This window comes from Nyctereutes procyonoides, unplaced genomic scaffold, assembly GCF_905146905.1.
Source record: "Nyctereutes procyonoides isolate TBG_1078 unplaced genomic scaffold, NYPRO_anot_genome, whole genome shotgun sequence".
Lineage (NCBI taxonomy): Eukaryota > Metazoa > Chordata > Mammalia > Carnivora > Canidae > Nyctereutes > Nyctereutes procyonoides.
This window is the reverse complement of record NW_026575140.1, coordinates 64,962,284-64,981,041: the sequence shown is the minus strand read 5'-3', so window position 1 is coordinate 64,981,041 and position 18,758 is coordinate 64,962,284. Positions and strand designations below refer to the sequence as shown.

Genomic DNA, 18,758 nt, shown 5'->3' with positions numbered 1-18,758 from the left:
ACAGCCTTACTGCTGATTGCCGTTGTCCTGTACCCTTCTGGCAGGCTGTTCTGGGACTGTGGCAGCTGCCCTGGAAGGAGGAGGAGGCCTCTCTCTCTCGGTGTGGCCCATTGGCCCTAAGAGCTTGGAGGGCGTGGGTGAGGGAATGATCTTTGGCTGGACAGTTTGAACCTTTTTGTTAAATGTCTCAGTAATGCAGGGAGTCAAGGGACAGGCAGTAAAGCGTAGGACAGAGGTGAGGGTGGACTTCACAAGCTTCCATCCAACATGACCTGACAGGGCCCCTGGCTGTCCCCTGCCCCAGGCTAGTGACCTCTCCCTCCCGCAGACAACCTTTAGGTTACTGCTTGCTTATCTCTGCTCCTTCCTTCAGGTTGATTGTGAGAAAAATGAGATGATGGCTGCTAGTGCTTATTCCTTTCTTTTTCATTTTAAAGGTTTTATTTATTCATGAGAGACACAGAGAGAGAGGCAGAGACATAGGCAGAGAGAGAAATAGGGTCCCTGCAGGGAGCCCACTGGGGGGCTCTATCCCAGGATGTGAGCCAAAGGCTGATGCTCAATCACTGACCCACCTAGGTGCCCCTTCTTTTTCTTTTTTAAAAAAAGATTTATTTATTTGAGAGTGAATGAGAGCGAGCGCGTGTGGGGAGAGGGACAAGCAGACCCCATGCTCAATGTGGCACGGGGCTCAGTCTCATGGGGCTCAGTCTCATGACCGGGAGAGCAGCACCCTCCCCAGATGATCACTGTGCCACCTAGTGCATCTTGACAGCACTTACAGACTCTTTCCGGGGCCCACCTCCCCCTCCAATCCCTGTGGTCACAACTTCAGAGTAGGCCTGTATCTCTCTCACGGGGATCTTGTCACAGCTGCCACCTCTGCCTTTCCCTGCGCGCGGTAGCCAGTGTGATGCCAGATACCACCAGAGGCTATGGGTAGCTGCCAGCAGGTGGGGACTCACTCCATGCCCAGCTGTCAGGTGTTTCCACAATCCTGTACAAATATGTTTACTTCTGTTGATGGTGGGTAAGTAACTTGCTCATGGGTACATGGCTGCTGAGGCAGAGGCCTGACAGTTTTCTTTAATTCCGTTTTTTTTTTTAAATAAGATTTTATTTATTTATTTGAGAGAGAAAGAAAGAGAGTAAGGGAGAGGGAGATGGAATCTGAAGCCAACTCCACACTGAGCACAAAGCTCGACACAGGGCTTGATCCCACACCCTTGAGATCAGAACCTGAGCTGAAAACCAGAGTTGGATGCTTGACCGATGGAGCCACCCAGGTGCCCCAGGTTCCTTTGATTCTAAAGACCAGGCCTGCTTTAGTAGTTCAGAAATCCCTCTGCATCCTGTTGGGGCTCCCCTCAGGACCTGCCCCGGGTTCACAGACCAGGGACGCTTGTGGGGTTCCCTGGAGGGTCCTCAGTTGGGAAGTAGGAAGTGGTGGGCTTCTGGGTGGGTCTCTGGCACCCATCAGGTCTGTTGCTCTGCCTGGTTTATGCCAGATGTTTGAAGAAAGGGCTCTGGAGCTAAAAGAGAGCTGCTGGTTACCCGATAGAGCTCGAACTGTGGCTCAAGCTCTTCCCCCTCTTCCTCCCCGCTTCTTTACCTTTACAATGATTACATTTCTGGTGGTGTTCATTGTGGTAAAATGTATGTAGCATAAAATTTACCATTGTAACCATTTTTAAGGGTACAATTCGGTGACATTAATTACGCTCACAGTGTTGCACACCTATGACCATTGCCCATTTCCAGAATTTTCTCGTTATCCCATACAGAAACTCTAACTCCACGTTCGCCTCTCCCCTCAGCCCCTGGGAAGCACTATTTTCCTTTCTTCTTCTATGACTCTGACAATTCTGGATCCCCCATGTAAGTGCAATCATGCAATATTTGTCCTTTTATGAGAGCCAAGCTTCTTGATGTTCACTATGGGGCCCCCTGTCACCGGCCCACCTCCCTTGCCAGGCTCGTCTCCCAGCATGTCCACCTGTCTGTGATCCCCCACAGACACCTTGGTCTGCACCCTTGCACCTGCAGCTTCCTCCGCAGATGCTCTTCCTGCCCCCCTCTGTGGCTAGCTACTTAAAGACTCTGTAGATGCCCAAGTCAGTCAGGCAGTCTTCTTCTTCCCTCTCCACACACATCTTGACTTAGGTCCCTTCTTCGTACCTTTCAGACAATGTTCCTCATTCATTACACTTACCATATTGTGACATAAAGGTAAGCATCACCAGCCTGGGAGAATGCCTTACGGCTGGAGATGGCAGTTCATCTTTGAAATACCTGTACTGCTTACTTTGTGTCTGTCTTTGAACTGAAATGGTAGCAGTTGATTCCTTGGAACAGTAATACCCTGTTTGCAGCAATATTTGGTAAATTAGGTGTAAGGATAAGGGCTGAAATTAAAGCCGGCTATTTTTGAAGTCTGAACAGTAGCCAACCTGAATTGCCTCCCAGGTTCGTTGCTTGGGTATATCAGTTTTGGTAAGGGTATTAAAAAAGCTACAAAAACTTCCTTATAGTATTATTTATTGAGGATCATCAGAAAAACAAATCCTTTCACAGGTGAATTTAATGGATAACTTAAAACATGCTCCTTCAGTCTATTAAAGTTTTTTTGAACCCAATTGAGCGGCAGTATTCATGTAATGGATGACTCACTTCTGTTAACTAATTCATAATTTTGGGTAGTAGTTCTTCAGCATTTTACTGGTTGCTACTGAATAACTTTCTAGGGCATGTCGTTATTTGGTAGGTCCATTTGCAACTAATCCTGGAGATTTTGCCCAGAAAAAAATAAAACATTTAAAAGTCTTCATCGTAGGGGCACCTGGGTGGCTCAGTCTGTTGAGTGTCTGACTCTTGATTTCAGCTCAGGTCATGATCTCAGGGTCGTGAGATTGGGCCCTGTGTTGGACTCTGCACTGGGTGTGGAGTCTGCTTCAGATCCTCTGTCTCCCTCTCTCTCTCTCTCCATTTCTCCCCTCACCTGTCTTCTCTAAAAAAAAAAAAAAAAATCTTCATGGTATATTTAATTTTTTAAAAGATTTTATTTATTTATTCACGATAGACATAGAGAGAGATGCAGAGAGAGAGAGAGAGAGGCAGAGAGAGAAGCAGACTCCATGCCAGGAGCCTAATATGGGACTTGATGCCGGGACTCCAGGATCGTGCCCTGGGCCAAAGGCAGGCACCAAACCGCTGAGCCACCCAGGGATCCCCTCGTGGTATATTTAAAACAAATATATGCAACTCCTTGCCTTTAAGTAAAGTGCATTCAACATAACACCTTTTTTTCTTGATTCAGGATCATCATTATGAAGTTTAATTATTCTGCTGAGTGGCAGTAATAGTAATATGCTGCTCAGGAGCCACTGAAGTGAATTATTTGTCATGTTTTTTCCTGCCTTTTTTCTCACAGTTGTCACATGTGATTTTTTTCTGTGTTATTGAACATGTCTCCAGAAGCCTGCATTCTTTCTAAATGATGGCTTCCAGCTTGCTAACATCGTAGAAACTGGATAAACCAATCTCTCAGAATTGCTTGTAGTGAAAGTATAAATAGGCCCTGAATAAAGATTTAGATAATTTTCATTTTAATAAACTTAATAAAAACTTTTAGTCCACAGATTTAGGGACTTTTTTTGTGTTAATTAAAATCATCAGATTAAGTGATCATAGGAACTTGGCTATTTATGTTAATGATGTAGAGAGAGAGAATCTATGAAAAATCAGTTAGGTCCCAAACTTCTTTCTAGTAATTCCCAAGCAGGAGTATTTAAGGAACATACTGACTTGGGTCTTCAACAAATCCTTCCTGAGAGTCTGAGGCTAGTATTGTGTGAGATTTACATCTTGCCAGAGTAGTATTGGGATGAGCCTGCTCAGGCGAATTTAGAAGAGAGGCGCCTGGCTGGCTCAGTCACTGGAGCATGTGACTCTTGATCTCAGGGTTGTGGGTTCAAGCCCTATGTTGCATGAAGAGATTACTGAAAAAATAAAATCTTTTTAAAAAATTGTATTTATTTATTCATGAGAGACACACAGAAAGAAGCAGAGACATAGGCAGAGGGAGAAGCAGACTCCCCACGGGGAGCCTGATGCGCAGGACTCCATCCCAGGGCCCTGGGATCACACCCTGAGCCAAAGGCAGACACGCAAACACTGAGCCACCCTGGTGCCCCCAAAATAAAATCTTAAAGCAAAGGAGTATAGAAGAGCCATTTCTTAAACTTTTCACAGTGGTATCAAGCCAAAGATAAAAACAATAATTAATAAATAAAGTCCTTGTTGAATAAAGCTTAGTTGATACACTTAGAACAACCTCATTATTCCAGGGCTTCAGGGTGGGCTAATTCAGTGTCATCCTACAATAATTTTCTGCTCTGAGCATTATGATGCTGTCATTGCCAGCCCCACTGGACACTTGGAAGCTGAGACACAGAGTGGTCAAGTGTTTTCCCTAACAGTCACACAGTTACACAGTAGTAAGGAATGCAGTGAGGTTTTGCCTCCTCCCCTGCAAGGCAGTCTGGCTCTAGAGCCCATGCTCCTAACCATTGTACTACCCTACCTCTTGCAAGTTAGGCAGCAAACTGGAAAAAAAAAAGGCCTTGAACAATTAACGCTGTGTCCCCTTCCCTCATTGTCCTTCCACCCCCTCCCCAGGCTCTTTGCTATTTGTGTCTCCAGGGGTTCCAGAAAGTATATAACATCACAGCATATAAAATATAATGTGTCTTCCTGGATCATCATTTATTTTTTATTTTTAATTTTTTTATTTATTCATGATAGACATAGAGAGAGAGAGAGAGAGAGAGAGAGGCAGAGACACAGGCAGAGGGGGAGAAGCAGGCTCCATGCAGGGAGCCCGACGCGGGACTCAATCCCTGGACTCCAGGATCGCGCCTTGGGCCAAAGGCAGGCGCTAAACCTCTGAGCCACCCAGGGATCCCCTATTTTTTATTTTTTTACATAAGCTCTGCCTCCAGTGTGGGGCTTGAACTCATGACTCTGAGATCAAGAATCGAGTGTTCCACTGGCTGAGCCAGCTGAGTGCCCTGATTTAATTTATTTTTTAGGCTCCAGTTGCATGGAAGTGGAGTAATAATCCCTGGCTCATAACATTCAGTTGGCCCATGAATGGCTAAATAACTTTTTTTATGCAGTAAGTTCCACAAACCCATCACCACCCTAGAACTAGAATCATGATGGTAGCTTCCATGTACCCAGTCATGCCCTCTACCCACATTCCTCCCCAACCAGAGATAATTACCATCCTGAATATACCTCTCCCCATTCCCTTGCTCTCATTCTTTTGGGTACGATTTTGTACCTCTGTGTATTTCTAAAAAGTATGCTTTTATTTATTTTTTACTTTATTAAAAGGATATCATACTATAGATAATCTGTTGTGATTTATTTCCCCTTTTATATCACACTGCCAAGATTCATCCGTGCTGTTGCCTAATGCTGCAAGAACCCTCTCTGTGACTCTACGATATTCTTTCCTGTGCATATACCATAGTTTATTAAATCACTTAATGGACATTTGGTTTTTTTCCAGGTTTTTTCCTATAGCGAAGAGGATTTCCAGGAACATTCTTCTTCAGGTCTACTATTGATCACATATAAGCACTTTTTTTTTTTTTTAAGAGAGAGAGTGAGATCATGTTTGCATGAGCAGAGGGAAAGGGAGAGAATGTTAAGTAGGTGCTGCACTCAGAGCAGAGCTCAGATCTCACAACCCTGAGACCACCACCCCAGCCAAAATCAAGGGTCAGATGCTCAACCAACTGAGCCTTTCAGGCACCCCAGCACTACTTTTACAGGCAGGTGTATATAGAGCGTGTGGGAGGGGGCCAACTAGGTGGTAGAGTATGTGACTTTTCAACGTCACAAAATGTCAAACTGGTTTCCCAAAGTGGTTGTGCCAGTTTACACTGCTACCAGCTGAGTATGAAAACAAACATCTGAACACCTGGTATTATTAGACATAAAGTTTTGACGGTGGAATGAATGTAAGATGTATCTCTCATCTGCATATCCCTGATCACCAGTGCAGGTGGGCCTCTGTTCACTGGCCTTCCACGTTTCCACTTCTGAGAGATGCCCGTACTACCTGTGAAAGAATCACATTTTGCACATTATTTCTATACTAAATGGTTTGCCCTATACACAGTGCAATTTACATGGATTTTTAAGGATCACCCTTGAAAGTTGATGAAGCTTGGGGCTGGCACCAGCTTCCCATGGGAAATGGTAATTTGCTTCTCTTTGCCTAATAGAGGCGTTCCTTGAAAAGTTTGGGAGATGGCTGGGTTAAATCAGATGCCGGGAAGCTGACTAAGGAGGGGAGTGAGTGTTTCTGGTGTGAGCCCTTGTGGAGTATTGAAAAGCTCACAGGAAATCTACCTTCCGCCTCCACCTCCCGTTCCCTCCAGGCCGAGTGCCTAGATCTAGTTTCTAGATCAGGCTCAAACTGCTCTTTTCTGGTGCCTTGTTGGTGTTTGATGAGTGTGTTAGTTAGAAATCCAGCTCACTGCTGGTGTAGGTAAAACAGAGGATTTATGACTTTACAGAGTTTGAGGAGGTTCAAGTGCCAAACCGCAGAGGGCAGGGACACAGCTGGAGCCCGGAACCCAGCCGCACCGCGGCGTCTGTGTTTGGACTGGCTTCGGATTTCCTTCTTTTAACTGCTCACTGGTTGATTGTCTTCACCCCAGGATCCCATTTGACAGTTTAAACCAGACACAGAAACAAGCAATTTTGTTTTGATAATCCACAGGAAGGCTCATTTAGATTTTACAACAGTTTAAAAAAATAGTCCTTCCAAACTTCTGATTGAGCCTCAGAGGGCAGGCTGTAGTAGAAATTTAAAGTTTCATGGGCTGTGGCTTCTTGACTGCCTCCTGAGAACAGGGATAGTCTGTTTTCTTCTGTGCTTGTGCCAGACCAGGGCGGGTGGAGAGAGGGTGGTGTGTCTGTCATAAACCCTCATCATCCAGACTCTTGAAACAGCATGCACTTGTTACCCTGTACCGATCCCATCCTTCAGAATCTACCCTTCCTCCATCCCCAACCCTCCTTGCCCACCCGCCTGGAGCTCCTGTTCCTGGCCTCTGTGTGTTCACATGGGTGCCCCTCGGAGAATTCGCACAGAAGTGTCCAGGGATTGGGAGGGTCCTGCAGGGAAGAGGCCAGTCCTCCACATACTGACCATAAATCTTCAATATTATGATTTATTTTTGTTATCAGGGAGGCAGTGTGTAGAAGGGGGAAAACAGAGGCAATGATTTTTTGATTTAAAAAAAATTATTCATGAGAGACACACACACAGAGAGGCAGAGATATAGGCAGAGGGAGAAGCAGACGCCCTGTGGGGAGCTCGATGCGGGACTCGATCCCAGGACCCGGGATCATGACCTGAGCCAAAGGCAGATGTTCGCCTGCTGAGCCACCCAGGTGCTCCTGATTTTTCGACCTTAGGCAAGTTGGTCACCGGTGCAATTGTACACATTTCCTATCCCATGAGAGTTTTCATGAGTTTTAAATGGAGTAACTTAGGTAAGCACTTAGTATGGCAGCTGCCACGTCGTTATTTTTATTAAGCCACCTCACTTTTATTAGGCTGAGAAAGGCTTTTGAGTCCCTAATAGATACCAGTAGTGCACTTCCAGTGGGACAGTGATGATGAGCTGCACTGCTTGGTTTGCCCTCCAGGTTCTACCAGATGCTAGCTGTGTGATATTGGGCACGTTGTGTGACATCTCTGTGCCTCAGTTTCTTTATAAATAGCAATAACAGTAGCACCTGCCTCTTAGGATTGTTGGGAGGATGGAATTAATTAGAACTGTGAAATCCTGAAATTGTTGAGCCCATGCCTGGTACATAGAGTGAACTCAAGTGTGTTAGATACTGTTTTCACTGTTAATAGTAACAATTTTAACAACAATGATAGTAATTACAATAGTAACCCTAAGAAGGGTAACCACAACCATAATAATAACAATGTTAGATACTGTGTAGATATGTATATGGGGGGAGCACAAAAGTATCCATGGCATAGTTTCTGCATGTATAATCTAGTAAAGCAAATGCAACATAACACACTACAGGCAGGTTGTAGAAAATGGTTCCAATGCTGTAGGAACTGAGAGGTCATCATTCTGGAAATGAGCACCTTCCTAATTTTCACAAATCTAATAATCACAATTATTCTTTTAGCGAAGGGGAATGGAAAAAACCCAGACTTTTGAGCTTAATTTGGATTTTGATCTAGCGCTCTTATTTACCTTATGAACCTTATTGAAAGACTTGAATTTCAGCAAGATGATACCTACATTTTAGGGTTGTATGAAAATCCGGTAAGTTCATGTACATAAGAGGTTAGTACGGTGGCTGTCACTAGTCTCCCTTCCATTTATGGCAGAGGGGGTGAGTATTAATTTGTTTCCTCTGTATTCTTGACTATCTAAGGGTCATGCAGGACAGAACATTTAAGAAGAGGTCACTGAATTTATAATTTTTACTTTCGTTTGCATAAAACTAGTTTGATGGCATGGTTCCCTTTTCTCCTTGGCAAATGGTGAAAGTGTTTAAGTGTAGGATGGCTCTTGATCAGCATCATCTGCAGTTAATTTGAGACCTGTCTTGTTACTAAGGAAATTCATTGAGATGAATATAAATAGTTCTAACATCACGATTCGAATGTCGTTTTAAGGTATCACACCTGTTGTTGACCTAGTATTACTTTTCTATTACTGTTAAAATATCACCACAAATGTAGTGGCTTAAAACAACACGAGTTTGTTACCTGACCAGTTCTGTAGGAGGGGAATGGGACACAAGTGAATCCAGGCTAAAATCAAGGCATTTGACAAGGTTGTGTTCTTTCCTGGGAGGTGTGGGGGAGGGTGGATTTCCTCGCTCTCCTGTTGGGAGGCCGCCTGGCTTCCTGGGCTCCTGGGATCCCCCTCTGTCCCCCTCTGTCTGCAAAGCCAGCCACGCTGCCTCTCTTGCTGACTCTCCTCTGACTATAGCTGGGAAAGGTTCTCCCTTTCAAGAAATCGTGTGATTAGATGGGGCCTCCCTGAATAAATCCAGGATAATCTCCACATCTCAAGGTATTTACTGGTGATCCCATCAGCATAGGCCCTCTTGCCATGGAAAAAGGAAAAAAATTGTTTTCCTGTACTCAGCACTTTACTTCTGACCACAAATGTATGTGGATTTTTCTTACAGCGCCATTTCTCCATACAAACTTGAGTGTCTTATGATTTAGTTATGACACTGCCTGGAGTTAGCAAAAACCCCATAGGCTAAGGGCCCAGTCCCCCAATATTGCCCTCCTCTGGCTCCCCACCCCCCATTTTAGACACCAGTCATGTTTACCAGGTTGACACCTTGTACTTCTGATTGTCTGAGTACACAGCAGAAGTTCCCATGGCTTCTGCCTTGGGCTCAGTAATTTGCTAGAGCGGCTCCTAGAACTCAGGGAAACAGTTTATTAAATTATCAGTTTATTGTGAAAAGATAAAACTCAGAAACAGCTGGATAGGAGAGACACATAGGGCAAGGTATGGGGGAAGGTAAAGGGTGTGTAGCTTCACCGCCCCACCCCCCTCATCCTCACCTCAGCACATCAGGGTGTTCATGGGACCTGGAAAGCCTCTGAGTTAGGGTGTGGTTTTTTTTTTTTTTTTTTAAGATTTATGTATTTATTTTAGAGCAAGAGTGCAGGGTGGGGAGGTGGCAGAGGGAGGGAGAGAATCCTCAAGCAGACTCCTGGCTGAACTCTGAGCGGGGAGCCCAAAGTCGGGCTCCGCGTGGGGCTCGATCCCAGGATCCTGAGATCATGACCTAAGCTGAAACCAGGAGCCAGATGCTTAACATACTGAGCCCTCAAGCGCCCTTTTCCATTAGGAGTTCTAGGGAAGGCTTCACTACGTAGGCACAGGTGATGAATGAAATCTTTGGTCTTTGGGGATTGGCTCTACCTCCAGCCCTTGTCTGCTCCCTGGGGTGGGGCTGAAAGTCACAACCCCATTAGCTCCTGTTGGGTCGCGTGGCAACCGGCTCCCCTCCTTTAGGGGCTTTCCAAAAGTCACCTCATTAACATAAACTTGGTGTCATTGAATGGCGCTTGCTATGAATGACTGAAGATGACCCCTTCTCATCACCTTTAGAAGCTCTGGGGGAGGGGCATGATTAAAATGTATTTCTTTTTTTTTCAAGGTTTTATTTATTTATTCATGAGAGACACGGGGAGAGAGAGGCAGAGACACAGGCAGAGGGAGAAGCAGCCCCCCCCTCCTCCGCCACCATGGGGAGCCTGTTCCGGGACCCTGGGATCATGACCTAAGTGGAAGGCAGACGCTCCACCACTGGACCCCCCAGGTGCCCCTGTATTTCTTATTATCTCACGGTATGTGAGGTGACCTCTTCACAGGTTCCTGGGGCCTAGTGTGTGGGCATTTTTGAGGAGCCATTATTCTGTCTACTACATTTGGTGGTAGATTCTAAACATGGCTCCAATAAGAAAATAGAGCACAAAGACCAGACGTTGGTGAAAAGGTAAACAAACAGGGATCCCTGGGTGGCGCAGCGGTTTAGCGCCTGCCTTTGGCCCAGGGCGCGATCCTGGAGACCCGGGATCGAATCCCACGTCGGGCTCCCGGTGCATGGAGCCTGCTTCTCCCTCTGCCTGTGTCTCTGCCCCCCGCCCCCCCCCGTGACTATCATAAATAAATAAAAAAAATTTTAAAAAAAGGTTAACAATAATTCATAAAATGTCAAGGAATTGTTTTCTCAGCTCATCTAACCCACACCCTTTGAAATAATCAACCAAGATTTGCTAGACTCTCTTGAAGCTGCAGGATACATTTGAAAGATGAAGTGGCTGCTCCTCTGGATGAGCTACCTCTACGGGCTCTAGTCATGGAGGGTAATGGGCAATATGGACCTTTCTGCTGGCCAGCAGTTCCTGTTCCCTTTCTCTTGACCTGAACAACTTGTCTTCATTGACCAAGTCTCAGATGAAGAATCCCTTGATGAGGAAAGCCTCCCACGGAATCTGAGATTAGGTTACATCCCATTCAGACAATTTTGAGAACGCACATGGACCTAGATGGTAGGTACAATGCTAAATGAAGTGAGTCATCTTGTTCCTTCAGTGTTTTTCTTCCCTGCTGAATTATGAATTCCATGAGGGCAGGGCCTGTTATTTCTTTGTACTCTGGAGTCTGGCGGGGTCAAGAACCGACAGGGTAGTAAAAAATATTGGCTGAATTGAACTGGATGCCATTAGGAAGATGGTAATAAAAAGGTCACTGTGGCCTGGTGAAGTTGCTGCCAGGTTGGACTATTTCCACCAAGCAGACGAGGAGAATTCTCACACATTCTGGTCTCTAGTGGGAGTCTGGGAGTGGTGTACTAGTGCAAGGGCTACACCCTGTCTCCAAAAAGGCACAGATATAAACTTGATTTGATCATCCCTGAGACAGATCAGCTAGGTGTGCCATGTCTAGGCCATAGATGTGGTTACCTTCAAATACTTCAGCTGGCTGTTCTCTGCGTACTTCTGTCTTTGTTCAGGGGTGTGTGTGTAAAATTCAGTAGCCAATCAAGGCAGTGCATGCCGGCCCCTTCAACTAGTGCTCACTTGATTGTCTGCCAAACTATTTTTCCAGAAGATTTGATATTGCTAGCTTTGTCTTATTGGCTGTGGGATGATGTGATGATTAAAGTGGACACATTGCAGAAGGTTGTGTATTTTAGTAGTGTGGGCAGTATTAAATCGGTTGGAGTGTGTTAGGATAAATTTGCCCATAAAATTCCAAGTAAAATATAAAATAGTTATAATTCTATGGTAACTGATTTTATTCTATGATAACCGAATCTGCAGTTATCGTGGACTATATTCATTATAAAATATGTGGGAAAATATAATATTGAAGTCATATTCAGTGATCTGGATAAAAGGCCAGGCATTTAAAAAAGAGCGCTCGAGTCATCCGATCTGTACTTTTGCAGCTTTATCCATTTTCATCAAATATTGGTTAGAGAAAAACTATAGATCATCTGTTCTGAAGTTATTTTATTTTTTTAGATTTATTTATTTATTTGAGAGAAAAGGGGAGCGTGTGTGTGAGTGAGCCAGGGAATGGCAGGGAAGGTCAGAAGGAGAGGGAGAGAGGGAATCCTAAGCTGACTTCCCGCTGACCATAGAGCCCCATACTGGGCTCAATTCCAGGACCCTGAGATCATGACCTGAGCTGAAACCAAGAGTCAGACACTTAACCAGCTTCATCATCTGGGCACCCCTGAAGTTATTTAATCATGTAGGAGGGAACATAGTAGGCTAGCAAATGCACTTAATGCTGGGGGTTTCTATTTTGCACCTGATTTTGCCACTGTTGAACAACATTAGTTAGGTGACCCATTTCACCTCTCTGAGCTTCACTTTCTTCATCTGTAGTTCAGTGGCACTGTCCCGTGGGTCAAAAATTAAAAACGAGAGGGTACAGAAAAGTTTTTGTAAATGACAAGGCACTGTAGAAAACAGGTATTCTGATGGGGTCTATTAGCATGAGTGTAATAAATAATACTTGATGCTGATGGATACCACATTGGCAAATCCAGGGAGCTTTAAGTCAGCAGTTTGGAAACCTCAAATTGTCAACAAAGAATCACCGGTCATAGGAGACTGGGGAAGAAATGAAAGAGAGAAGGTGAGCTCTGAATCCAAATTAGCACAAGGGATTCAAAATGAGTCAAGAAGGCTTCTGAAGTCATTCTTTGTACTGGCTTCGGTCCCTTTGCTTTCTTGGTTCTTTTTTTTTTTTTTTAAGATTTATTTATTTATTCATGAGAGACACACAGAGAGAGGCAGAGACATAGGCAAAGAGAGAAGCAGGCTCCTTGCAGGAAGCCTGATGTGGGACTCGATCCTAGGACTCCAGGATCATGCCCTGAGCCAAAGGCAGACACTCAACCGCTGAGCCACCCAAGAGTCCCATCTTGGTTCTTTTAAGAAAGAACACAGATTGGAAAAAAATAGATTTCTCCTTGCTAGAAAATTTGATATTTACAAATGGAGAAAGAAGAAAACCAAAAAATGTCCTATAATCCCACCTAAAAACTGTTAATTTTAAGGTTCCATCAGGCAATTTAACTGATCCATCACTGTAGTCATTGACTTCTTACCTCTTCCACTAGCACCCTTAGATTGTAGACCCTCTGGTGTTCCCAGAGTCAGAATGGAAAGTTCCCGGGCCCCTGTGTGGCTCAGTTGGTTGAGCGTCCAACTCTTGATTTAGGCTCAACTCTTGATTTAGGCTCATGTCATGATCTCAGGGTCATGGGATCAAGCCCCATGTTGGGCTCTGTGCTGGATGAGGAGCCTGCTTGAAATTATCTCTCTCTTTCTCACTCACTCTCTCTCAAATAAATAAAATCTTTGTGGGGACAGGGGGAGAAAGAAAGAAACAGTTCCAGGAATGAGCAAGGTTGGGAAGGTCCAGAGGTTGAAGTTCGTACTGGGTGAAAATACCTGAGGTACAATTAAAGTGAATGGGTGCAATTGGGTAGGTTCCTTGCTGGGTTTAGACCCCATATTAAGCTTGCTCTTCTCTCAACTTCTGTTGTATTGTTACAGAATACTGAAAAATGGGTTAGTCCCACTCCGCAGCCTCTAGTCTAAGAAGTTCAATAGGACATACTGTGAAGATAAATAGAGGAAACATGTTTTGCAGATTTCAGAAGTGTCCTTTCCATTGTTTTGTATAGTAATTAAATATAAGAAAATTTGATGGGTGTTATTTGTGGCACAATTTTTGGAAAAGCTTGCTTCATTACTTAAAGTACTGGACTGTGGTTTTGGCAAACCTTTATGAACATGCTTCTAGCATTGTAGATAAGAAAGCTGACATCTGAAGCTCTGGATTCCTGTACGTTGGCGGAATATTCCAGTTTTCTGTGTCTGGGACATCATGGTCAGTTCATTTGAGGAGATCATCAGTCTCTAGATAAAATGATTCTTTCTTTCAAGCTCACATTTATGCCTGAAAATAAATGTATTAATTTATAATCAGAATTGTTGCTGTTAAATTTGACCACTGCTCACAGGAAGACCATCCCAATAGAAAAATCTGCATAGGAGATACAGGATCTTCAGTTGTGTGGTGAATGTTAGAACAAAGACAAAGGAAATTACAAGTCTGTCCAAATCACCCCCCACCTTCATGACACCCATACTTCTACTCTTGGTATCTGCCTTCCAATTATGAGACATGTGATAATAGATCAGGGGACTCTTGCTCCCTTGAAGGACAGGAGAAACTGGTAACTTGCCAAATTTCCTTTTTCTGGAATTTATATTGTCCAGCAGAGCACTGTCACTCCATCCATATCAATCTGCAATGCAACTTATTTTACATTTTCATTTTATTTTATTTTTAAGATTTTATTTATTAGAAAGAGAAGGTGTGCATGCACCCCCAAGCAGGGGGAGGGGCAAACAGAGCGGGAGAAGCAGACCCCCCTGCTGAGCAGGGAGCCAAATTGGGGGTGGACCTCATGACCCTGAGATCATGACCTGAGCCAAAACCAAGAGTCAGACGCTTAACAGACTGAGCCACCCAGGTGCCCCTCATTGTAGTTTTGATTTGCATTTCCTTGATGATGAGTGATGTTGAGCATCTTTTCCTGGGACTGTTGGCCGTCTGAATGTCTTCTTTGAAGAAATGACTGTTTATGTCTTCTCATTTTTTAATTGGAGTATTTGATTTTTTTTTTGATGTTGAATTGTTTAAATTCTGTATATATTTTGGATACTAACCCTTTATGGGATGTATCATTTGCAAATACCTTCTGTTCAGTAGGTTGCCTTTTAGTTTTGCTTCCTTTGCTGTGCACGGCTTTTTATTTTGATGTAGTTCCAACAGTTTATTTTTGCTTTTGTTTCCCTTGCCTCAGGAGACATACGTAGAAAAATGTTGCTACAACTGATAATAGAGATTACGGTCTGTGCTCTCTTTTAAGGTGTTTATGGTTTCAGGCCTCTCATTTAGGTGTTTAAGCCCTTTGGAGTTTCTTTTTGCCTTTCACCCATTTTCAATACTTATCAACTCATCTTGTTTCACCTCTACACTTCCTCCCTCCTGGATTATCTGGAAGTAAATCTCAGGCATCATACAACTTCGTGCATAAATATTTCAGTGTTAATCTCTAAGAGATAAGGACCTAAAAAACATAGTCATAATACCATTTTCCACCTAAAAATTAACAATAATTCCTTAATATCAAATATCTAGTGCATGTTCAAATTTTCCCAACTACCACATAATTTTTAAAAGTTTCTTCACATCGAGATGCATATAAGGTCCACACGTTTCAGTGGGTTGTTATATTGTTATATTGACATCTTCTTCTGTAGGCTTCCTCTTGCTCTTATTTTCTTGCAGTTTATTCCTGAAGAAACTGTCATGTAGAGTTTACCACATTCAGGGGTTTGCTGATTGTATCTTTCTGGTGGGTTTACAGTATTTCCTTCTCAAAATGTTTTTAAATGGATAGAGTAACATAAATGGGGTATAAATGGGGTTATAATGGCAACCAGTTACATCTGTTTGGGTATTGAAGTATTAAAAACACACCGTGATACATGTTAGTATATATGTTTCTTTTTTAAAAAAAGAACACAGTAAATAAGGGATCTCACCGTGGGAGTTTATCTCTCATGATGTGCAGTCCTGATGAATGTAAATGGTATTTTGAATTTCAGCAACAGTTGCCATCTGATAAGAAAATGTTTGTGATTCTTTGGCAGCAAGGTCTTAGGCGCTCATACTACTGCTTTAGTTAGTTGCCTATTTCATAATGGAAGGGAAAATTAAACTTCAGTTAAATGTTACTGAAAATCAGGGTGTATTTTTTTTTTTTCCCATCCAAGTTCATAGATTCTCCTGAATATTTTCATTGACCTGTCCATGGACCCCATTAAATACCTGTGGTCCTTCCCCCACCTTTGGCAAGAATATTTCATAGATATTGTGTACTGCCATCAGGAGATGCATAATGTTTGCTTGTTTCTTTGTTATGCTAGGAGCTATTGAGGTTTGTTGCCTAGATTCATTATGTTATTAGGGGTTGTAAGCTATTCTGTTTCTGTCATTCCATTTTTAATTATTATTCAAGTATTTCTACATAGACAAACTCTGTCATCCACTCGTTACCCTGAGGTATCATTTGTATAGGAAGGGGAGGGTAAATGTTTGCTTCTTCCTTTTTATATATCAGTTTTCAAAATAATGGGTTGTTGGTTCCCTAGCATCCTTTAAAATGACCAGTTTTACTTTTATTTTTTATTTTTTTTATTTTTTTAAAGATTTTATTTATTTATTCATAGAGACACACACAGGGGGGCGGGGCAGAGACTCAGGCAGAGGGAGAAGCTGGCTCCATGCAGGGAGCCCGACGTGGGACTCAATCCCGGGTCTCCAGGATCACACCCCAGGCTGCAGGCGGCACTAAACCGCTGTACCACCGGGGCTGCCCTATTTTTATTTTTTAAATATTTATTTGTTATTTTAGAGAGAGGGAGAGATAGACAGGGAGGGAGAGAGATTCTCAAGCAGACTGAGTGCGTAGCCCAAGGCTGGGCTCGATTCCACGATCTTGAGATCACAACCTGAATGGAAATCAAGAGTCAGACCCTTAACCCACTCAGGTTCCCCATGAGTTTTGTTTTGTTTTGTTTTATTTATTATTTATTTTATTATTTTTAACTTTAAGCATTGCTTATTAATTTGTGGATTCAAATGTATTTCATGTATTTCAATCCATTGCAGTTGTTGTTCCTGATGTTCAGAATGTCTTTTCGTCATGACTCCACTAGTCTTTTGATCACTTTCTTGCCATCTGGTGTGACAAGGTATTCCAGGCTTATTTTGCACAGTTCTTACTCCAGGCCTGAAATCAGCCATTCTCCAAGGGGCCTTAGTTCTTTTTAGTGGACGATCATATTTAGTTGCCATATCTAGGCACTAAATGTGTTCATGATTGTTGGTTGGTCATTGTTTCAGACTGGCTTTTCAGTGCACAGAGATAGGAATTCTCTATTTTTAAGTTATATAAAATGTCCTTTGAGTTAATTCTAATTTTCAGTGACGTTCAGAATAGTAAGGGATTTTATTTTTTATTTTATTTTTTTTTTTTATGATAGTCACAGAGAGAGAGAGAGGCAGAGACACAGGCAGAGGGAGAAGCAGGCTCCATGCACCGGGAGCCCGATGTGGGATTCGATCCCGGGTCTCCAGGATCGCGCCCTGGGCCAAAGGCAGGCGCCAAACCGCTACGCCACCCAGGGATCCCGGGATTTTATTTTTTAAAAGATTTTATTTATTTATTCATGAGAGAGAGAGAGAGAGAGAGAGAGAGAGAGGCAGAGACATAGGCAGAGGGAGAAGCAGGCTCAATGCAAGGAGCCTGATGAAGGACTTGATCCCAGGTCTCCAGGACCACGCCCTGGGCTGAAGGCAGTGCTAAACCACTGAGCCACCTGGGCTGCCCTGCCTGGGTTTTAACTTACCCTGTTCAATCTTACGTCTTCATCTCCTTTTACCTATGCTATAAATCAATATGTTAGTATAATTTCTTTTCTGCTTTATTCTATGGAATATATACACAGTCCCAAAATAATATCAGCACCTTGGTGGCTCAGTTGGTTAAGTGTCCAGCTCTTGATTTCGGCTTAGGTTGTGATCTCAGGGTTGTGAGATTGAACCCTGCACCGGGCTCAGCACTGGGCATGGATCCTACTTAAGATTCTCCCTCACTCCCTCTCCCTCTAACCCTGCCCCCCATCTCCCCAATACTGCCTCCAAATAGTTTAAGATATTTTACAGTTCTTGCTGTTCCTATGGTCTATTCCATTAGGAACGCATAGTCAAATTAGTGTTTTAAAATTACTTGAAAGAATTCTTCTCTATTTTGTTTTGCTACCAACTTGAAGCATCCTTAAGTCATGTAACATTTAGGATTTTATTTTATTTTATTATTTTATTTATTTTATTTTATTTTATTAAATTTATTTCTAAGTAGTCTCTATACCCATCATGGGCCTTGAACTCACATCCCCAAGATCAAGAGTTGCTTGCTGTACTGACTGAGCTAGCCAGGCACCTGTGTGTGTGTGTGTGTGTGTGTGTGTGTGTGTGTGTGTTTCTTTTGGATGTGGCTTTTTATAATTTAAAAATTTTTGTTGTATGATTTTGTAAAACATTCAAATGGCTCCCAAGACAACCTGTAAAACAAGATATATTCAGACATATACCTTTTACTTTGCTTTCTTTCCTGACCTAGAGATAACTTGTAAAAAACAGTTTTGGTTTTATCTTTACACTTAAAAATAACAAATTTAGGCAAATGCTAGTATTCCAAACCCATTTTCCTCCACATTTGCTGCTTTTTAAAGTATACCCTGGCAGTCGTGTTCTAGCAGCGTATAGAAATGTCTGCCTGGCTTTTTATAGAGCACAGTACTCCTTTGTGTTTATTCGGCTGGTTCCCTATTGTTAGACATTTAGGTTTTTTCTTTAGTCTTTTACTATTATTGATAGTGTTGTAATGCATAGCCTGTACATATGCCTTTTTTTTTTAAGATTTTATTTATTTATTCATGATAGTCACAGAGAGAGAGAGAGAGAGAGGCAGAGACACAGGCAGAGGGAGAAACAGGCTCCATGCAG

The 18,758-nt window shown here is 43.0% G+C and overlaps 1 protein-coding gene across 2 annotated transcripts in view; it reads left to right on the top strand.

Annotated features, from left to right (window-relative positions):
- SLC35F2 (solute carrier family 35 member F2) overlaps positions 1-18,758 on the top strand; it is a 49,593-nt gene that overhangs the window by 7,131 nt on the left and 23,704 nt on the right. The window lies entirely within an intron of this gene.